The 23,866-nt window shown below is 39.8% G+C and overlaps 1 non-coding gene across 1 annotated transcript; it reads left to right on the top strand.

Annotated features, from left to right (window-relative positions):
• Nucleotides 1-3,180: 3,180 nt before the first annotated feature.
• Nucleotides 3,181-3,285, top strand: LOC137097588 (U6 spliceosomal RNA). The gene has a single exon (XR_010910281.1). It is a non-coding gene; the product is annotated as a U6 spliceosomal RNA (small nuclear RNA).
• Nucleotides 3,286-23,866: the final 20,581 nt, after the last annotated feature.

Here is a 23,866-nt window from a genome sequence, read left to right as displayed (position 1 = left end):
ACTTCATTGGCATTATTCATTACTCTTTATATGAAGACTAATGTGCAGCAGTATGTTGCTGATGTGTTACTTTTAAGTTATTGTATTGTTATTATTTTTAAAACACACTTCAAATCAACATTTTTTTAAAAAAAAAAGTCCCCAAACTCTTCAAACGACTAAAAAAATGTAGTAAGGGACAAGTGCTATACATTGCATAAATGACAATTCTACTTTCTTTTCCTCCGATTTAGAAATGTTGTCAGTCAGCAGGAAGACTCAATAATGCTTTCTGTATCCTAGAAAAGTTTTTTTTTGCTCTTATTTATGACACAACTTAATATCTGAGAATAGGGTTTCTTAAACTTTTCCACTCACAACCCCTTCAGATCTGAGAAATGTTTACATGAGCCCCCCTCAGGGCCGAGAAAGGTGGGATATAAATAAGGTAAATACTAGGCTTGGGTAACCACAGAAAAATTTGGTTCTAAACTCGTTTCGTTTTTAGGGGGGGCCTTGTGTTTCGTTTTTTTTAAAGAATTCCGAAATTTTCCTTTAAAAAAGTTCAAAATGTACGAGATTTCGTAAAATTACGAATCGATTCATTAATGGCGGACACGATTGCGCAATATGCTAAAAAAACCTCCAAATGGGACAGGGGGAACTTCTGAAGCTTCCCTCTCCCTCTGTTGTTGACTGTTGGTGTGATAATTTATTTTTTATCACTGATAAAACAAACAACAACTATAAAACTTGCACCAGACATACGGAAATAATTACGAAACAATTACGAAACAATTTCGAAACAATTTTGAACCAATTACGAAACAATTACGAAACAATACGAAATAAATTGGAAAAATTGTTTCGATTTTTAATTACTCCTCACAATAGTCCTGCATGGCTCAATATTGGATCGTAAGCTAATTTAAATACGAATTAATAACGAATTACGAAATTAACGAACAAAACCGCCCAAGCCTAGTAAATACATAATAATAATAATAATAATAATAATAATAATAATAATAATAATAATGGTGTAAAATCAAATATTTACTAACAACAAATCAGCATTTGCAAGACTGGTTAAAAATCTGATTTTCCTTTCTTTGAAGAACAGCTGAAGCATTTGCTAGAACACTTCACAACAGATTAATGTAAATGTCTACAGCAGCCACTAGATGGCATTCTGAAAACTATTACTGTTGTCAAAATTTTTGGGACCCCAACATTGAGTCAAGGAGAATCCATTTGAGGTCAAAACACACAGTTTAAGAAGCAATGTCTTAGACAACATGTCACTTCCTCACTTTAGCTCAACAAGATATAAACAAAGGAAAAGACTTGTGTTTTGTCTGCACAGACCAAAGCAACTCACAGTGACCTAGAATTCACTCTTGGCTGTTTTCATGATGTCCAGAAACCTCTAATCATGAACATGGTTACATTCAAAAGTTAGAGATAAAATTAAATTATTCATAAAATTAAAATGTATAACTATTTAAAATTACAAATTAAATCAACAACCACAGAAAATGCAGTCAATCCGCAAAAGCCTACTGGAATAGCACAATTTTATCTGACTGGAAAAAATATAACGGGAAGACAGCTTCAGAAGAGATATCCAGAGGTTGGGGGAAGCAAGGTTCTCTTCTGTGTTTCTACCTGATGTATCTGTGAGGATGTCAAAAAACAATTTTTTACCACCACCCTTCATCATACTGGTAATGACATTAAAAATAAAGCTTTACTTCCACTGCACAGCTGTGGAGGGAGAGGAGTTTGCCTCTACCCGTGAAGAGAGACTTCTAGTTCCAGATGAAACTATCTGGAAGAGGGCGGAGCCAGGCTCTCAGCTCTGGTTGGCCCCTTTTCCTCATTCTGAAGCTGAGCGTCAACCCAAAACTCCTGCCCATTAAACAGTATATTTGGTTGCCATTAGGGTGCCGGGTAGGAATTTTTTCCCTCTTATGTTCTAGGAGGGTTTTTTGCCTACCCTATACTGTTACAGGGCAAATTGGGATGGTGTGGCATTAAATAGGTGGTCACGATAATCAGTTAGGAAAAACTAAAAATTGGTATACGCCCAAGGCACCCCCTTCAGGGGTGAAGGCCATTAACTAAAACACTCACCCAAGATTCAATTTGATTAGGTCAGGGGAATTATAATGGTCTAAGCAATAAAGAAAATATGGTCTCAGATACATTGAGAGAGACTTCTCTGACACATTTCTTTCAGAAGTTGCCTAGAGTGGGTGTCCAAGGGACCCGGGTGTTTTGCCCTAGCTATCCGAGGGGTAGGCCGGACAGGGAGGCTACCTCAGCTTTGCCACCAAGTTCAAGATCCATAGATTGAGATCCAGTCAAACTTAAACAGGTAACAATAAATAAAGTTGCCCATATTTTAAATCCAAAATACTGGTGTGTGGTCTCGCTATTTTGGGGGTTGGCAGGCAAATAGCTATATAGATGCATTTATGAATGTCCAGATAAATTAAGCCATTTTAAATGTGAAGGAGCTGTTCTGAATTACAGAGCTATGCATCCTTTCAGGATAATATTGTGATTCCCCTCCTATCCCTGGGCTGTGCTTTGATGCATATTGAATCTGAATATGGAGTTACATATGGGCTGGGCAACCACGGAAAAATTTGTTTCTAAAATCGATTTGTTTTTTTTTGGGGGGGGGGGGTTGCGTTTTGATTTTTAAAAGAATTCTGAAATTTTTCTTTTAAAAAGATCGATATTTATGAAATTTTGTAAATTACAAAACAATTACGAAACAAATTACGAAACAATTACGAATCGATTCGTTAATGGCGGACACGACCGCGCAATACGCTAAAAAACCTCCAAATGGGACAGAGGGAACTTCTGAAGCTTCCCTCTCCCTCTGTTGTTGACTGTTGGTGTGATATTTATTTTTTTTTCACTGATTAAACAAACAATAACTATAAAACTTGCCCCAGACATGCGGAAATAATAACAAAACAATTTCAAAACAATAACGAAACGAATACAAAACGAATCCGAAGCAATTACGAAACGAATTTAAAAATTCGTTTCGTTTTTTAGTTGCTCCTGAATGGTTCGTTATCGCTTCGTTATAAAAAAATAACGAATTTTTAACGAATTGTCTGCCGGCTATCAAAGTGTGACAGAACAATCACAACAATACAATACAATAAGCCTTTATTGGCCCGCTTCGGCAGCACATATACTAAAATTGGAACGATACAGAGAAGATTAGCATGGCCCCTGCGCAAGGATGACACGCAAATTAGTGAAGCGTTCCATATTTTTAACGAATTACGAAATTACGAAATGAAACCGCCCAGCCCTAGTAAACACAATTTACAAATCCATAATTCCAATGTGGGATGCCAGCCACCATTTTTCCTTATAATATCTTATTATCAAACTGTTCTAAAACAGTAACTAAAGGAATTATCCTTAAAACAAATAAGCTCACCCATGGACTCCAGTGGAATAGAAGTATTGTTCTTAGTTATGCTGAAGTGACTTTAGCAGCTATATAAGTGGTTATTAGTTTCTTTGTACGAACTCTAAAAAGAGACTGGAGAAGACTCTTTTAGGAAGAGGAGAGGAGTCAAATGTGTATTTTTTTAAAAGAATACTTGAATACTTTCACAGCTCAGGTGGTGGTGATGGCAACAACCTTAAAACAAAACAGAACAAAATATTCCCCTGTAACTATGGTGCCACCCTGCAGAGTTGAAATGACGTTCATCTGTTTCATTTATTAGGTTTTTCACTCTGCTCTGAAATGCACATAAACTTTACAAGAGATCTGGAAACATCACCTGCTAGTCACAGTGTGAATCAAGTTCCAGTATCTTTTTGGGGTTTTTTTAAAGGGATAAGATAAAAGCAAAACTATGCTGGGTTTTTTTGTTTTTTTTTCATGTCAGGAGCGACTTGAGAAACTATGCTGCTGAGAATTAGAAACAGCTCTTTGGACCTCTGAAATTTTGATAAATATATACAATGGCAAACAGAAATCCACTACAAGTCGTAGTACATAAATCACAAAGGTATTTTTTTGCAGCTTATATAATACAGTATTAAACGTATAACCAACTAATATAATACAGCATTGAGCGATATTCATGGAACAAAAAACTGTTATTTATACAGTGATTTTACATCAGTCACAAAAGTAGAGCCAATCACAAATGTATTTATCCCTTTTGGGACATGTTCTAGCCACCTGTATATATTCCCTTTAGATCCATTTCTTCATTGTATCCTTATCCATCCGAGGAATAATTGTTATTTTGGAAAACTTGATGTCCACGTCATTGTACTCTTCACATTTCTCCACCCGAGGAAGACGTTAGACAGTCAAAACTGGTCTGGAAATCCTCTACTTGGATATCCTCTTACAAGGGACTGGAAGCTCCACTCAGTAGTATATATACAGAAAGTAAGGGATCTTATGCCCTTAAGAGAAGTCTGCTTTACAGCAAGAAAGACTACTTTTGTGACTGATATAAAATCACTGTATAAATAACAGTTTTTGTTCCTTGTATATATTGCTCAATGCTGTATTATATAAGTTGGCTATAACTTTAATATTGTATTATATAAGCTGCAAAAAAATTACCTTTGTGATTTATGTACTATGACTTGTCATGGATTTGTTGCAGTAGAGTGTGCTGGTCAAGTTACAACTGGTAGTAGAAGGGAAAAGAGGGCTGCTCTGGTGTTGGAGCAGGAGCAGCAAAGGAAGCGAATTAGGGAGATATTCATGACACCTACAGAAACTGATTCATTTGAAGGCTTCTCAGATTCTGAAATGGAGGAGAAGGGAGATGGGGGCAGAGGTTTGAAGCGGGTTACTCGGGAGCAAGAGTAAAATGAAGGACGGGAAAGGAAACGTATCTGTGAAATACTTAATGCTCCAACTGAGGAGGAAGACTTTATGGGGTTCATGGGGAGTGATGGGACTGGGAGTAATGACGAAGAGGAGGATGGGCTGGATTGGACCCGTGTGCAGGAAATAAGAGAGCTATGTACACAACCAACATCTAGTGATGAGTTTGAAGGTTTCTCTTGGGATTGGCAAGCTGGTAATACATGGGGCAATCTAAGTCTTGATAGACGATGGAAAAGTTGGAGAGACGGGCGGGGGCGATCAGTTGTGGAAGCTAAGGCAGCTGAGAGTAATGAGGACAGGGTGGAGAGCAGTTCATCATCTGATAATGAGTTATAGGATTAAAGTAGGTATCAAACTTTGGGAACTTTGCAGTAGGCAAAGTGTTGTATTCGTGCTTGGGACTTTGTTGCTGCCTTTACTCTTGAGCTTGGGTCCTGGGACTGCAGATTGCTGTGTTTCTGTACTTCTACTGACTGGAGTCTCGTAAGTGCTGACTTCTACTCCCCTTCTGACTTCGAATTGTTTTTGGACGACGACATCGCATTCTGGACTTAATCATCTGCTTCTGGACGTGCTTTGACTTGGGACCGTTTTTCGACAACCATTTTGCTTGCTTCCACCTTGTTTTCTTGTGTTTATTGAACTCTGTGTTTTTGAAGCAATTTGCTAGAACTTTTTGTTATCCCAGATTATATTCCAGTATAATCTGGATTATCTGCTAAATTACGTTTTTTGCACAGCAGTTTGCTGCAGACTTTTAGTTATTGCTAGGAAAACTGAGGTAAGTGTTCCTAAGCTATTTTTTTGTTGTGCTAATAAACTTTGTTTGGACCTTTTCTTTGTGTCTTGCTCCTTTAAGGCATCTGGTTCACGACAGTATTTGTGTGATTCTGGGAATCCATTGTCTTTTGTGTATCTTTCCATTAAAGAAGTTAGAGTTGTGTTTTCTTTTCCCTGAGTTGCAAGTTATGCTGATAACACATTAGTGATAATTTACTATGAACAGCTTGTTAGCTGTATTCATTGTTGATTTGTTTGTTTATTTTTAAAGGATAGAGCTATTGCTTGGGGACATACTCTACATCATCATATGATATCAAAAATCTTTGACCCATCTTTATTTAACTGCTTTGATTTTACATCAAATTTAAATTAACACTGCTTTGTTTTTCTTTCAAAGTTAAAATAAAACAAACCTTTATACGGCCTATGAATGACTGTTTCTTGCAGAAAGGAAAAATATATTATGTATGTTTGTTGTATTGATATTTATCACTATCATCAGCCCAACTTTTCACCTCTGTTTGGGTCACAAGATGGTTTGTAACAATTTAAGCAAAAAAATAGTTTGATAGCATACCAGAACTGAAACATAATTTAACTATCATAAAATTAAAACCAGTTATATTAAAAAAAACCAACACAAGACAACGTACAGTACATTATACAAGGCCTGTTTCCCTTAAAAAAATCATTTGTCAAGGGCATGCCAGAATAAAAAGGATTTCATCAACTTGCAGAATCATGGCAGCTTTTGAAAAAATCCTTTCCCATGTCCCCACCAAATATACCAATGTGGGTAGTGGGATAAATTTTTAAAACTATTTTTTTAAGAATTCTGATTGTATAGAGAAAACTCAAATTTACATTCCAACTGGTGCCCCCAGTGGCACAATGGGTTAAACCCTTGTTTGATCAGCAGTTTGAATCTGGAGAGACTGGGTTGAGTTCTCTCTGTCAGTTCCAGCTTCCCATGCAGGAACATGAGTTAAGCATCCCACAAGGATGGTAAAAGATCCAGGCATCCCATGAGTAATGTCACCCCCTTGTAACCCCCCCCCCCAGGGTTCCTGACCCCTAGGTTGAGAAACGGTGCTTTAGAAGAATGAGATCTTCAGTTCTCCAAAAACAGACACTTGGTATAAGACAGCTTCCTGTGTTCTTCAGCTTATGCATGTTATCTTGAGCTCCTTAGCAGTAAGATGAAATTTTTAAAAAATGAATACTGGATGTGAAGAATCAATTCTTCTCTTTGGAAGCATGAATACAATTTAATTTGAAGGCAAAACTCTTTAGCATCCAATGAAATGCTAGAATCAAATAAAATTCTCTGTTCATTTGAGATTCATGTAGTTTGGAAAGCTTGAAAGAGTCTTAAGTGTCACTGAAACAGTGTGATGGAAAAGAAGGCACTTTCCCATCGTGGGAAAGAAAATCAATACATGCTTAAAGTCCCCTCTCTTCTCTTCTAAAAGCACATTTGGTGTGAGCACTGTGTATTTGAAAATGAAGTGCATCAATTCCAAAAAGCTAAAGGAGAAGGACTGTGGAATGGTGTGCTCTGCATATTGCTTGTTACATGTGTGAAGCCACCTTTGGGGAGGATGACAGGAAAAGGTACCACTTTATATTGATATTCACATCCACACCTGAGCTAAATGCACATAGCAAGTACTAACAGCTACTGGAATCAATAAGGTACTACATTCTCAGAAGAGAGGGGAAAACAAAGACAGAGGTTGTGTGTGTCTGAGTGCAGAGGCATCCATGTGTCTAAGAGAAAGTGAGAGAGAACGAACTGTTTGCTTCAAAGCTAAGGTATGCAGGACACTAGAAAGAAAATTATTTCAGTGCTTTTTTGCTTGCTGTTTTACTTACCTAAGGCTACAGAATGGAAAGAATGGCAACTTCAAAGTAGTGTTAATATTATTCCCGTAAGGACGTAATTTGTCTAATGTCATTGGATGCAACAAGGCTTGCTAATGTTTTTCTCCTCCCCACTTGAGCATTGTTGTGGCTTCAAAAAGTGCCTTTGGTTTGTGTTATAAGCAATGGGGGAAAGGAATGGCTGGTAGGCTTGGGCGGTTTTGTTCGTTAATTTCATAATTCGTTATTAATTCGTATTTAAATTAGCTTACGATCCAATATTGAGCCATGCAGGACTACTGTGAGGAGTAATTAAAAATCGAAACAATTTTTCCAATTTATTTCGTATTGTTTCGTAATTGTTTCGAAATTGTTTCGAAATTGTTTTGTAATTATTTCCATATGTCTGGTGCAAGTTTTATAGTTGTTGTTTGTTTTATCAGTGATAAAAAATAAATTATCACACCAACAGTCAACAACAGAGGGAGAGGGAAGCTTCAGAAGTTCTCCCTGTCCCATTTGGAGGGGTTTTTTTAGCATATTGCGCAATTGCGTCCGCCATTAACAAATCGATTCGTAATTTTACGAAATTTCGTATATTTCGAAATTTTTAAAAGGAAAATTTTGGAATTCTTTAAAAAAAACGAAACGCAAGGGCCCCCTAAAAACGAAACGAGTTTAGAACCAAATTTTTCTGTGGTTACCCAAGCCTATTGGCTGGATATCACTTATCAGCCCCAATAGTAAATTCAAAACAAAAAAAAAATTAAATTTTCATGGCAACATAGCTATACTTAGAATTGCTTGAGTGAAGACTGGAGAAGCTCCTGTACCTTTGATGGCTCTAAATTTCCTCTAAGTGCGAGGTACAGAAAAAAAAAAGTACGACTCAGGAACTACATGAAGGACCAAATATGTTTTAATGTTCTTTTTGCCCTCCCTTCAATTCATTCTATTCTCTCTATCTCTGGTAGTCTAGGAACCCAAGGAAGGTCCTAAGACAGAAAATGAATTGCTGAACAATCAACGTAACGGGCCTGCATCCAAATAATTACAATTAAGCTTAACATCAACAGTACCCAAAAATAGTAGTAGTAGTTGATATTCTGATATAATTTTGAAAAGACATTGAGAAGTATTGAATAAGCAGGGATCATGTCAAATGTTTGAAAGGATGTGTTTTTCAGTTTTGATTTCTCTCACATTCTTTATATTGTTATTTAAAGCCTCACATTCTTTCCATCTTGATACAAAAAAATGTGTGAAGTTTGCTAAATCTTTCTACCAATCTGTGATGTCTTGGCTTCCCCCCCTCCATGCATTTCCTTGTTTTGCTCTCCCTTTGGTGTGGACTTTTCCATTTGTGCTTAGTTTTAGGGGTGGAGCTTAAACCCCCCCCCCCCCCATGTCTGAAAGACTTTCCCCTACTTTTTAGTCTGTGCCAGAGCTTTAGAGAGGAAGGCCAGAAATTGTCTGGGTTCCTTGGCCTGGCAATCTAAATAGACATTCTATAGCACATATTTACCAAAAGTATATACCATATCATTTAGTATTTACCAAAAGTATATACCTTGTAATCTTCATCGCTTGTACTATACCAGGGGTCCTCAAACTAGGGCCCGGGGGCCGGATATGGCCCTCCAAGGTCATTTACCCGGCCCTCGCTTAGGGTCAACCTAAGTCTGAAATGACATGAAAACACACAACAACAGTAACAACAATCCTATCTCATCAGCCAAAAGCAGACCCAAGATTCTTATATATATGTGAGTGTACCACCATTTCTTTCCTCCCCCCCCCCCCCAATATTCACCTTGAGACCAGTTGCTTCTTTATTGTCTAAAGCAAGGGTCCTCAAACTTTTTAAGTCGAGGACTGGTTCACAGTCCATCAGACTAGAGGTGGATGGGAGACAGATAGACTATAGTTTAAAATAAACAACATGACTGAATACCTATGCACACTGCACATATCTTATTGGTAGTGCAAAAAATGATAGAACAATACAATTTTAACCAACATAAACTTATTCTTATTTCAGTGGGAAGTGTGGGCCTGCTTTTGGCTGATAAGTCAGTCAAATTAATTAGGATTTTAGTTATTGTCTACCTGGGGCCAGATAAATGACCTTGGAGGGCTGCATCCAGCCCCTGGGCCTTAGTTTGAAAACCCCTGGTCTAAAGAGTCTTCTCCTTTCCTCTCCATTATTTAGCAATAACAGTCTTGTTAGCCTTGTCTATGCCAATATGTGATATCCACATGCAGGGCAGAAGTTTAGTATGGAAGTAGAAAACAAATTTGCATGATGGTACATTTTCTACAAATGTACCCAGTTCATGTTCTGTGAGATAAATAATGGCATTGGGTAGAACCCACAGGTGACAGATGGTTTTTAATTATCTTTCTTTGAAAATTGTTGCTGTTCATTCGTTCAGTCGTCTCCGACTCTTCGTGACCTCATGGACCAGCCCACGCCAGAGCTCCCTGTCGGCCGTCACCATCCCCAGCTCCTTCAAGGTCAGTCCAGTCACTTCAAGGATGCCATCCATCCATCTTGCCCTTGGTCGGCCCCTCTTCCTTTTACCTTCTACTTTCCCCAGCATAATTGTCTTCTCTAGGCTTTGCTGTCTCCTCATGATGTGGCCAAAGTACTTCAACTTTGCCTCTAGTATTCTACTTTGAAAATTAGATGTAAGTAAATGTGTATGGCTCTAACTGCCTTTTAAAAAGGCATGTAGATGTAAAGAATGCATACACAATATTTTTACTAGAAAATATAGATAGAGATAGGAAGATATGCACCAAAACATACAAGGAGCCCCCTATGGCGCAGTGGGTTAAACTCCTGTGCCAGCAGGACTGAAGACCGACAGGTCACAGGTTCGAATCCAGGGAGAGCGTGGATGAGCTCCTTCTATCAGCTCCAGCTCCCCATGTGGGGACATGGGAGAAGCATCCCACAAGGATGGTAAAACATCAAAACATCTGGGTGTCTCCAATTCTCTCACACCAGAAGTGACTTGCAGTTTCTCAAGTCGCTCCTGACATGACAAAAAACAACAACAACAAAACAAAAACAAAAACAAAACATATATACATTTTCATTAGAAAAAGAAGCAACAATCATGGGATGGGGAAATGTGGGAAGATAATGTAGAGTGCAGTTTGGAAAATACAAATAGCAAAGCCAAAACAGAATGATTTTTATATCGCTGGATCAAAAGCAATGTTAAAGAACTCTATATACAGCTATTAATAACATCATTAAACATTTATTAATTGAGCCATCATTTTGGATTGACTTCTGACAATGAGCCAGGTTTATTTCAGGTTTCAATAAAGCTCATGACTTCTCCTTCCCTCCCTCTTTGCATGCTTTTGGGCATTTATTTGAGCTGATAAAACATCTGGCAGGCCAAAGGCCACTCTCATTGTAAACAAAGGGGTTGATATAGGCAGTGTGCAAATCTCTTAAGGGGATGAGAGGTGAAGAAAATTCTCTGACTGACAGGCATATGGCAGTTCCTAGGCAAAAGCAAAAAAGTGAGCTTGACATTATAAAAGGAAAACAAGAAGACAGTAGACACCTATCTCAGAGAGGAATAAGGCCAATGTGTTAGCAAGGGACTGTGTATCTTGCCTCCTAACCGTTCAGTGTTTCCCCTTTCAGGCATCAGATCTTTAGAGGATAACCTTCAGAAGGAGATGTTGAGAATATGATGCTTCAGGACTGACTTCTGGTAGCACTTCTCTTCTTCAAACAACAGCTGCTGAGCATGACAAGGAATCCAGACTGTGGGGGTGTTAAGGTGAGTGCCATTTCAGCTGAAGAAACAGCAGAAGAAGAAAATGAAAAAGACTGCAGTCTTACAGAATGGCTGACTCAAGAAGCCTTGGAGCACCTTGCTGTCCCCCCTTCTTCTTCTACAACTCCGAAGAATTTCCAGGAATTACTTGTTAGCAGAACATAGTGAGGCTTTGATTATTATCAGAATGAAACGAGATTTCGTCAGAAAGAAAAAAAATGAAGACAACACCACAGGTCACTCAAGACAACAGCTTGAATGTCAGGGAAGTGTGGCTATGTAATGTAGCGACATCACAGAGTATACACAATAGAATGCTGGGCTCCAATCGTTTCCTCAAAGCAAAACCTGTGGCATATGTTACCTTTGAATTTTGGAATACCTGACAGCTGCTTGTGAAGACAGGTTCAAGCTTTCAGTAAGAAATGTCAGGCAGGCACCAAATGGGGCATATGGGACAAAACAAAAGTGGAAAACTCAGAACTGAGGGAGTTGAGAGAAGTGCTTGCTTATAATAAACTAGCTGTCCCCTGCCATGCGTTGCTGTGGCCCAGTCTGGTGATGTGGAAAATAAAGTAATGAGAAAGTGTTGGTTTCTAATATATGTAATTCCTTTATGCTTGTGAGTAAACAGTATTTCTTGTTGTTTCTTTGTCAGTGTTGATGTGGAGAGTGTCTGGTTTGCCTACTCTGGGATATGCAACACATCATAGTCCTTCTTTAAGGGTCTCTTTCAAATCTATGATACTATAATTCTGTGTGTGTGAGAGAATCATATCTATCTATCTATATGTATGACTGGATGGCTCTTTGTCAGGAGGCTCTGATTACATTTTCTTGCCCTGGTGAAGAGAGTTGGACTGGATGGCCTGAAGTATTTTCTGTTGGTCATGGGTGATCTGTGTGGGAAGTTTGCCCCATTTCTGTCATTTGTGGGGTTCAGAATGGTCTTTAATTGTAGATGAACTATAAATCCCAGTAAGTACAAATCCCAAATGTCAAGGTCTATTTTCTCCAAACTCCATCTGTGTTCATATTTGGGCATATGGAATATTTGTGTCAAGTTTGGTCCAGATCCATCATTGTTTGAGTCCACAGTGCTCTCTGGATGTAGGTGAACTACAACTCCCAAACTCAAGGCCAATGCCCACCAAACCCTTCCAGTGTATTCTGTTGGTCATGGAAGTCCTGTATGCCATGTTTGGTTCAATTCCATCATTGGTGGAGTTCAGAATGCTCTTTGATTGTAGGTGAACTATAAATCCCAGCAACTACAACTCCCAAATGTCAAGATCTATTTCCCTTAAACTCCATCTGTGTTCATATTTGGGCATATGGAATATTGGTGCCAAGTTTGGTCCAGATCCATCATTGTTTGAGTACACAGTGCTCTCTGGATGTGGGTGAACTATAATTCCCAAACTCAAAGTCAGTGTCCACCAAACCCTTCCAGTTTTTTCTGTTGCTCATGGGAGTTCTGTGTGCCAAGTTTGGTTCAATTCCATTGTTGGTGGAGTTCAGAATGCTCTTTGGTTATAGGTGAACTATAAATCCCAGCAACTACAACTCCCAAATGACAAAACCAAATGACAATCTCATTTGTGAGATGTTTTGTTGCCACATTTGGTGTGGTTTCGTTCATTGGTTTTTTTGTTTTTAAGGTACTCATTATTCAGAGCATTTATAGATAGATAGATAGATAGATAGATAGATAGATAGATAGATAGATAGATTAGAGATGCTCATATCCACAAACATGAAGGGTGGGTGAGAACATTTTTCCTCTTCCTTGGGAAGAGGAACAGCCTAAGATTTAGCATGCATGAATTGAAGCTATCGGTAGATATAACACCAGAAAACAACCTTCAAGAAGAAGCAGGCAAGCTGATAAGGTACTCACAATTAGTCTTTTATTGCCTTGATGTAACAATTAGATCCAAAGCCATCTTGCCTCCTTCCCCCTTCTCATCAACCATTCTTTTTGTTTTCTTTCATCCTCACCCTTCACACACAACTTCACAATCGATCAACTGATATTCATCAACATGGCTTGTATCTCTTCCCCTTGACTTAAGGGAATATGTTTTCTTTACTCTAAAGCAGGGGCCCTCAAACCTTTTAAACAGAGGACCAAGTCACAGTCCCTCAAACTGTTGGAGGGCCGTATTATAATTTGAAAAAAATAATAATGAATTCTTATGCACACTTTGAAGTGAATTGCTGTTGTAGTTCAGCGTGATGGTAACGTTACTACTACTGGTAGAAGGGAGAAGAGGTCTGCACAGGTGTTAGAAGAGGAGCAGCAGCGAAAGCAGATTAGGGAGATAATCATGGCTCCAAGCGATTCGGAGATGTCTGAGGGCTTCTCCGATTCCGAAATGGGAGATGGGGAGGAGAGCAGGGGAGCAAAGCGGGCTACTCGTGATCAAGAGTCCGACGAAGAGCTTCAGAGGAAGCGCATCTGGGAAATACTTCGTGCTCCTACAGAGGATGAGGATTTCATGGGGTTTGAAATGAGTGATGGGTCTGGGAGTGATATGGGGGAGGAGGATGAGCTGGATTGGACCCGTGTTCAGGAAATTAGGGACATTTGTAACCAACCCACCTCCAGTGATGAATTTGAGGGGTTTACTGGGGATTGGCAACCAGGGAGCACTTGGCAAGACCTAAGTCTTGACAGACGCTGGCAGAGGTGGAGAGATGGACGCTCGAGTTCAGCTGTGGGGATAGAGGCAGCTGAGAGCGATGAGGAAAGGGTGGGGAGCTCATCATCCTCTGATGAGGAGCTCTAGGATAAAAGTGGATTCTGCTTGAATGATACTTTGCAGAAGGCAAAGTGTCTTTATGGGACATAAATCTTTGATACTGCCAACTCTTGAGCTTGGGTCCTTGGACTACAGATTCCTGTGTTCCTGTGATTCCTGCGTTCCTGTGTTTACATTACTCAACGGCTTGACTACGGACCGGTTTGACCAACGCTTTTGTCTTTTGGACTTAACCATTGCTAACTTCATGTTTTGACCATCCATCGTTTTGGGACTTATTTTTTTGCCACTTGTCATTGTACTTTTGAACGGTGTAAACTTTGAAGCGAATTGCTGAACTTTTCTGAACTTGGCGAATTGCTGAACTTTTCTGTTAACCCAGATTAAACAGCGATATAATCCGGGTTATATTTTTGTTACTGGTATTCATTTTTGATGCCAAATTACTGCCTTAGTTCTCTGCGCTGAAGTTAAGTGCTTTAATAGACTCTTTTGTGTAATAAAATTGTGTTTGAACCCTTTATCTTGTGTTTGGCTCTACCTGAGGCTTCTAGGTCTTGACAGTACAGATCTTATTTGTAGTGCAAAAAACGCTTTAAAACAATAGAATGATTAAAATGAAGAACAATTTTAATAAATATAAGCTTATTAGTATTTCAATGGGAAGTGCGGGCCTGCTTTTTGGCTGATGAAATAGGCTTGTTGTTTGTGTGTGCTTTCAAGTCATTTCAGAATTAGATAGACCCTGAGCGAGGGCCGGGTAAATGACCTTGGAGGGCCGTAACCGGCCCCCGGGCCATAGTTTGAGGACCCCTGCTCTAAAGGGTGAGACCCTTTGACTTCCTAACGCTCTTACAGTGGGCATAACATGTTTTAATAAAAATAATCAAGGGAGGGAACACATAATTTATATGGATGCATTACCCAGACTTAAGTACTTCAATTTCAGGAAAAGTTCCATAAGTCGGCCCTACAGTGTTTTGCTAACTTCCCATTTTAATACAGATGCAGAACTGCTAAACCATTAAAAATCATTTTTGCATTCTTCTTCAAAAATAAGCTTTCTCATCACTGGAAGATCTGCAATGCAATTATCTTTTCTCCTCATTTGAATATGAGGAACAGTAAAAGGAGTGAATGACACTATTGCCAAGCTGTCAGATTGGATTTTAATCTTTGATACACCCAGCGCTGTGAAATGATGTTGCCTTGGAAAACTCCCCTGCACTGATAGACCAGATGGTTTTAACTCAAAAGACGTCTCAGTACCACACATCATTCTTAGCTGTGCAGAATTTTGTAGGTATTTCTAGGATATATAAGTCAAAGGTGTTGTGTGTATTAGCTGCAAAGTAAGTATTTATTTATTTATCGAGTCATCAGCAACTAGTCAGTTATATTACATTTCTAACAGAACATAACAAAGAAACAGACAAAATACAAAAATACAAAATACAGAATACAAAATTTGTGAGTTTGGTAGTTGATTAAATGTCCTTTGACCAGTATCTGGCCACTTGGAATGCTTCTGGTGTTGCTGCAAGAAGGTCCTCCATTGTGTATGTGGCAGGGCTCAGGTTGCATTGCAGCAGGTGGTCAGTGGTTTGCTCCTCTCCACATTCACATGTCATGGACTCTACTTTGTGGCCCCATTTCTGAAGGTTGGCTCTGCATCTCGTGGTGCCAGAGCGCAGTCTGTTCAGTGCCTTCCAAGTCGCCCAGTCCTCTGTGTGCCCAGGGGGGAGTCTCTCATTTGGTATCAGCCATTGGTTGAGGTTCTGGGTTTGAGCCTGCCACTTTTGGACTCTCGCTTGCTGAGGTGTTCCAGTGAGTGTCTCTGTAGATCTTAGAAAACTATTTCTAGATTTAAGTCGTTGACGTGCTGGCTGATACCCAAACAGGGGATGAGCTGGAGATGTCTCTGCCTTGGTCCTTTCACTATTGGCTGCTACTTCCCGGCGGATGTCAGGTGGTGCAATACCGGCTAAGCAGTGTAATTTCTCTAGTGGTGTAGGGCGTAGACACCCCGTGATAATGCGGCATGTCTCATTCAGAGCCACATCCACTGTTTTCGTGTGGCGAGATATGTTCCACACTGGGCAGCAGCAGAGTAGCACAGCGCAAGGGCAGATGTCTTCACTGTATCTGGTTGTGATCCCCAGGTTGTGCCAGACAGCTTTCGTATGATATTCTTTCTAGTACCCACTTTTTGCTTGATGTTCAGGCAGTGCTTCTTGTAGGTAAGAGCACGGTCCAGAGTGACTCCCAGGTATTTGGGTGCGCTGCAATGCTCCAGTGGGATTCCTTCCCAGGTAATCCTCAAAGCTCGGGATGCTTCTCTGTTCTTGAGATGAAAGGCACATGTCTGTGTTTTAGATGGGTTGGGGATCAGCTGGTTTTCCCTGTAATAGGCAGTAAGAGCACCTAGAGCTTCGGAAAGCTTCTGTTCTACCATCCCAAAGCTCCCTGCTTGAGCAGTAATAGCATGGTCATCAGCATAGATGAAACTCTCTGTCCCTTCTGGCAGTGGCTGGTCATTTGTGTAGATGTTGAACATGGATGAAGCAAGCACGCTCCCCTGAGGCAGGCCGTTCTTCTGTTTCTGCCATCTGCAAAGTAAGTCACACTACTTTTTTATTTCTTTTTAAATCAAACACCAGTAGAGCTGGCCCTACTATTACATCAATAAAACAAATAATAAAATCTGGGGGCTTTGTGCAGACAGTGTGCACTCCCAAGGACTGGATGTGACTATAGGTTGCATTTTGCCACGTCTAAATTATGGACAGTGAGAAAGTGAATTTAAGGACTACATACTAAGAAGCAGCAAAAAGGTTTTTGAGGAGAGTGTTGCAAACTGGCTGTCTATCCTGTAACAGTTTAGTTAGCCTGCCAGTTTAGGGGCTGTGAAGGATGCTGGCTCTTTACCATTGGTTAAGATTCTGCAGTAAATGCTATTGGCTTTTGCACATAACATAGCATTGGTCTTATCAATTTAGTAAGCGCACCCTCCTGCAAAAAAAGAAAGAAAGAAAGAAAATATACTTAAATAGCCCAACAACAACAACAAAGTACTTGGTGTCTTGTTTTTTAAGCCTGTTCCTGGAGTTATTTAGGGACCTGATTAAGAAAATTGCATTGGATAGACTACATCAGCTCTAGTTTCTTAGATATTGTTATCATGATTTTCTATGAGTAAGTAGATGGCAACTGGTAGATGGCATATGTTCTGTACTTCAAAAACGGGTGCCATTTTTGCAATCAGCAGGTCAAATATACCCAGAAACGGGTCAAACATTTGTGGCATGAAAATGTGTGCCAGCCAGTGTTATAGTTCTCAAAAGACAAAATTAATACTGGGCCCATTGCTGTCCAGTGTCCAGCTTCTTTGGAAATGACTAGATTGATGAGATGTTTATCGAAATTGCTTAAGACACCAAAATAGGAGGGGTAGCAAAAACTTTAGTTGACAGTATCAGGGATCAAGATGAACTTAAAAGAGCTGAATAAAAAATAACAAAATGCCAGTGATAAATGAAAATGTGTTCTTTTAGGCAGCAAAATATGATGGACAAGTATAGGATGTATATGTTACCTGGCTTAACAGAAATAAAAGTGAAAAGACTGGTTAAGCATATCACAAACCACAATCAGGGATGTAACTAATGATAAGTTTCACTCTTAACAAGCAAGATTTTTTTTTATCATTTTTCTACTTACTATGAGAAAATTGTCAAAAATCTGTTTATCCTGTGAATGATGGTGATGATGATGATGATGATGATGATGATAATTCTGGCAGCCCAAGAACAAGCCATTAGAACAAGTGTGCCACCAAAGCCAGAATTGAAAAGTCGACAACAGATCCCAAATGTAGACTCTGCAAGGAAGCAGATGAAATAATAGATCACATCCTCAGCTGCTGCAAGAAGATCGCTCAGACAGACTACAAGCAGAGGCATAACACCGTTGCTCAGATGATTCATTGGAACTTGTGCCACTGTTGGGGTTCAGCCTGAGTTTGAACTTGAACCTGATTCTCTGTTCCTCCTGATGCTAATGGAAATATATTTACTGATGCTAATGAAAATGTACCTCTTGATGCCAATGCTCCTGAAATTAGTGAGGAAGAAACTTCTGTAGGTTTGGAAAATGCCAATGTTCCTGAAATTAGTGAGGAAGGAACTTTTGTAGATTTGGAAAATGAAAGTACCAGTGTTCATGAGAATGTTTCAGAGGGAAGCCATGAACTTTCACTCCCTTCTGCACCTGGGAACTTTAATGAGAACAGAAGGGGCCAGATTTGGCAAGACAGAAGTAAATCACTCAGCTTGCGTAGGTCTTCCTGATTAAAAGAAATACAAACAATGGCTTCAAAGCAGAGGGGCGATTCACGGAACCAATTCTTCGGCTTTAAGTGCCTTCCGCCGGGCTGACTTTCTCAGTTCAGGCATCGTTTCAGATTGATGAAGACTTTGGCAGTTCTCCCGGTTTCCCTTGCCATGGTCTTGAAAGATTTCTAGGATATCAAGCACGGTTAGTGGATTGCTAACAGGTTCCAGTATTTTACAGTGTGGCTTTGGGTTTTGTTTTGTCCATTTAAATTCATGTTTGCTGATTTTGCTGTGGCTTTTGACTTGCATTTTTCCTTTATTTTGTAACCATTTTTCTTCAATAAAAAAGTATTGTTTTTCACAGTCAAGTGTGGTGGATAGTTATCTTAGGGCCTCGTTCCCTGCTCTGGATTGCAACAGCCACAAATAGCATCTGCCTGCAATAAAGAACTGGTGGGATCACAAGCCAGAAAGAGTAACAGAGAATGAACATGCCAAACTCCTCTGGGACTTCCGGATTCAGACAGACAGAGTTTTGGAGCATAATACTCCTGACCTCACAATCGTGTTAAAATACAAAGTATGGATTATCACTGTCACAATCCCAGGTGATAGCAGGATTGAAGAGAAACAACTGGAAAAGCTGACACGATATGAGGATTTAAAGATCGAACTGCAAAGACTCTGGCACAAGCTGATCAAGGTGGTCCCAATGATGATTGGCACACTGGGTGCAGTGGCTCAAGACCTTGGCCTGCACTTAAACACAATTGGCACTGACAAAATTACCATCTGCCAGCTGCAAAAGGCCACCTTACTGGGATCTGCACACATTATTCGCCGATACATCACACAGTCCTAGACACTTGGGAAGTGTCCGATGTGTGATCCAATACAACAGCCAGCAGAGTGATCTTGTCTTCTGTGGACTCATCTTGTTGTGTTTCAAATAATAATATTTCCTGGAATATGGACGGGTTGGATCTTCTTGTGGGCCAAGGTACTCTCAGGATTTACCTCCAACACCACAGCTTAAAAGTGGCTATCTTTCTTCGCTGAGCCTTCCTTATGGTCCACTTCTCACATCCATAGATTACTAAGGGGAATACCATTGCCTTAACTATGCAGGCCTTCATTGCCAGTGTGATGTCTCTACTCTTCATTATTTTATTGAGATTGGTCATTGCTCTCCTCCTAAGAAGTAAGCGTCTCCTGATTTCTTGGCTGCAGTCTGTGTCTGCAGTAATCTTTGCACCTAGGAATACAAATGGAGCCTGCCCATTAACAGTATAATTAATTGGTCACCTTTGGGAGTCGGTTAGGAATCCCCCCTTATGTCCCTGGGAGGGGGGGAATTCACCTATCCTATACTGTTCATAGAGGGCAAATTAGGACTGTGCATTTTTAAATAGGATATCACAGAAAACCACAGGGAATTTACATTTTTGGCATACACACAAGTCACTTCTTTTGGGTATAGGCCACAAACGGGAACCCTCAAATAACCGAGGTGATGGTGAATGCAAATGGCCAAGAAATGGGGGAAGTCTGGTCTCAATAGGTCCTTGGGGATGAATTCTCTGTCATGTTTTACTTAGTGGTTGTTTAAGGTTACTTCAATTAAGGACTCAGGTGTTTCACACAAATTAGCCAATGAATAGGATGGAGGAGGGTGACATGTATCATTTTTCTGCAATTGGTGGTGGTTGGTGGCGGTAGGCCTAACTGTTGGTGATGGAAGGGTTAATGTAAGTCTTAGTTCTAAAGAGTTGAGTAATCTGTAAGTAAGAGTTCATGGGTGAAAGCAATTAAGGGTGGAGGTAGACAAGAGATAGGTTGCAGCTGGGTGTTTCTGGATATAATGAGCTAGCCTTGGGACTGATCTTTGGAAGAAAAGTATTTGTTTTATTTTGGTGGTAGATGCTGCTGGTTTTCCCCCAGGTTTGTGGATTTTGGTATCCTGGCCTGTCTCCTGTACTCTTTGAACCCTGGAAGCTTGAATCTCTGGACTGGATTCTGACTATGGTATAGACTCTTGATCCCTGGACTTGCTCATTGAACTCTCACATTTGACCACTGGACTTGACCTTTTGACTACGGGGTTATCTTGAACCTGCAACAGTGTCTGCTGTCAGTTTTTGTTTTATATTATGTGGCTGAGTGCTATGTTTATGTTTTATATTTATATAGGTCCGACCCATCCGTTACCAACCTTTGATGGCGCTGCTCTATCTCCATTGCCTACCGTTAAGAGCCTAGGTGTCGTTTTGGATTCGCAGCTGACAATGGAGGCTCAGGTCACTGCTGCCAGCAAACAGGCCTTTTTCCATCTGTGACAAGCGAGGCAACTGGCACCTTACCTGTCGGATGAGGCTCCGGCAACAGTCATCCATGCTACGGACACATCTAGGCTAGACTATTGTAATGCCTTGTATGTTGGCCTTCCTATTTCTACGACCCGAAAGCTCTGTATTGTCCAGAATGCTGCAGCCAGGTTACTCACAAAAACTCCCATAAAATGCCATGTAACACCAGTGCTGCGGCATCTACACTGGCTCCCAATTGAGTATCGTGGTTTGTATAAGATGCTGGTCCTGACCTTTAAATCTTTATATGGCCAGGGTCCATTGTATCTTAGAGACCGTCTCTCCTTCTACCATCATCGGAGGTCGCCACGACCATCCCAACGCGATTTAGAGAGCACCAGACGCAGGGCCTTCTCTATTTCTGCCTTCCTTATGGAATTCCTTGCCTCCCTATTTGAGAGCCATGCATGACTAAGGGATTTTATCCTAGCATTTAAGACCTGGCTTTTTACTAGAGCATTTGACCCATGTTAATTTTAATATTTGTATGTATGTGTTTTATCCTGTATAATTTCTGCTATGTAAATCGCCTGGAGCATCTTGGATGGAGGGCGATTAATAAGAAATTAAAGATGATGATGATGATGATGATGATGATGATGATGATATTTTGGACTATTAAAACAGCCAGAAAGTAAGTGCTGTTTTAATTAAGTTGTTTAGCACAAACTGGGAGTTTGTTTGGTTCATCTCTACCTGAACATGGCAGAGTCCTGGCATCATGACAGAGGGCCACTGCCTTGGCTTTATCCACACCAAGTTCAGGCCACCCTTTAGACTTATCTTCAGTTACAAGGTTTAATTAGGTAACATTTAATAACACTTAATAAAAGTTGTCCATAGTTCAAACCATATTTGTTGTGTGGTCTCTTTATTTTGAGGGTTGGGTGGCAATTGTGTATTGTGGACAAACTCCTTGTTTTCTTTTGGAACATATTTTTTTTGTGCCAGGAACCACTTGAGAAACTTCAAATAGTTTCTGGTGTGAGAGAATTGGCTGTCAACAAGGACTTTGCCCAGGTAACGCCCAGATGTTTTGATGTTTAACCATTCTTTTGGGAGGCTTCTCTCATGTCCCTGCATGGGGAGCTGGAGCTGACGGAGGGAACTCATCCACACTCTCCCTGGATTCGAACCCCTGACATGTCAGTCCTGTCGGAACATGGGTTTAATCCACTGTGCCACCGGGGACTCCTGAGAAGATCTCATAAATTAGCATCAATCCTATGGACCTCTTCGCCATTGAATGGTTACTCAGGAAATCAATGCTACCACTTTAAATGGAGGAAAGACCCCATTTCTTTACAAAAGAAAAAGGGAGAAAATAAATATATAGCATGTATTAAAATGGCAACATTACCATGAGAATTCCTAGAACTCTGTCTGCATTCCAAACCATGCTTTTTGTGACAAATGCATCTATGAAAGTGATATATCAGGAGGCTGTTGACATGTATTTAATTATAACACATAATTAAAGGCTGATCAAGGGATTTCTAATTTAATGTTAAAAGCTCCATCTGAAGATAATCAAAAAGTGCGTATGAAAAATGAGATTTTTTTCCCCCCTCTCCTTATAGTTAGATCCATTGGCGTCCTTAATTTTGCCAGAGAACAATGATAAGCAGAGGAAGGAGAGTGGGGGACATTCAGTACTCATGTGAGTCGTTTGTATTTAATAGACAATTTAAATCAAAAAGCAAAGCCATGAAATTCCAGCCATGGCAGCAGGGATTCCCTGCATCAGATTGGAAAGAGTCCAAAATCTTTCTAACTAGATGGTGATTTAATATTGCAGCATCATAATCCTGCAGGTTGGAACCGTAGGGAGTTAATCAGATTTCTCCCTCTGTCCTGCCCACTTGATTTAATTAAATTGCTGACTATTTTAAAATTTTTAATACAAACTTTAATGAAATATGCTAAACAAGGAAGAATAGCAAGTCACAGATATGGGGGTATCTTTTCAGCAAAGCCGGTGGATCTGTAGTCGATTTGCATGAAAATGCGGGAAAGAGGAATGAAGAGGATTGTGCGTACGATCTCCCGCAGCTTACTGTGCTCAGAACACAGCATCCTGCAACTCCTTTAAGTCCATTTCCAATGCCAGCATCTTAGAGCTGCTTAAAAGATCCCACATGGAAACCGCATGAAAGGCTGTGAATCCACGGAGGGGTTATAGCTTCTAGCGCAGCAGAGAAAATTCACTGGCCACTGTCATGCATCATTACTCACCAAAACAGAAGCCATTTTTTCATTTTTTTTTCCAAATGCTGGCAATAACATATAGATCAATTTGGTCTTCACCCACCAATGTCAGATCCCCCCCCCTTTGAGAGTAGGTTCAAGGTGTTTCCAAATAAGATTTTTAATTCTGTATACCAGATATTTAATTCACACACATTGTGAATTGTGATTTTATTCTGACGACTTGGCCTTATGTAATTATATGATTGTATTTTAATGTGTTTTATATTAGTGTTTTATAGGATGTGATGTTTTAACTATTGTGTATGAATTTTTCTGTTGTAAACTGGCCTGAGTCCCCCATCGGAGGTGAGAACACCGGTATATAAAAGTTCTAAATAATAGGGCTGAGTAACCACGGAAAAAATTGTTTCTAAACCCGATTCGTTTTTAGGGTTTTTTTGCGTTTCGTTTTTTAAAAGAATTCCGAATTTTTTCTTTAAAAAAGTTCGAAATATACGAAATTTCGTAAATTACGAAACAATTACGAATCGATTCGTTCATGGCAGACGCAATTGCGCAATATGCAAAAAAAAAAACCCTCCAAATGGGACGGGGGAACTTCTGAAGCTTCCCTCTCCCTCTGTTGTTGACTGTTGGTGTGATAATTTATTTTTTATCACTGATAAAACAAACAACAACCCTAAAACTTGCACCAGACATACGGAAACAATTACGAAACAATTACGAAACAATTACGAAACAATTACGAAACAATTACGAAATAAATTGAAAAATTTGTTTCGATTTTTAATTGCTCCTGCATGGCTCGATATCGGATCGTAAGCTAATTTAAATATGAATTAATAACGAATTACGA

This window comes from Anolis sagrei, chromosome 8, assembly GCF_037176765.1.
Source record: "Anolis sagrei isolate rAnoSag1 chromosome 8, rAnoSag1.mat, whole genome shotgun sequence".
In the NCBI taxonomy this organism is placed as follows: domain Eukaryota; kingdom Metazoa; phylum Chordata; class Lepidosauria; order Squamata; family Dactyloidae; genus Anolis; species Anolis sagrei.
The sequence above is the reverse complement of the archived record's forward strand: the minus strand, read 5'-3'. Positions and strand labels throughout refer to the sequence as shown.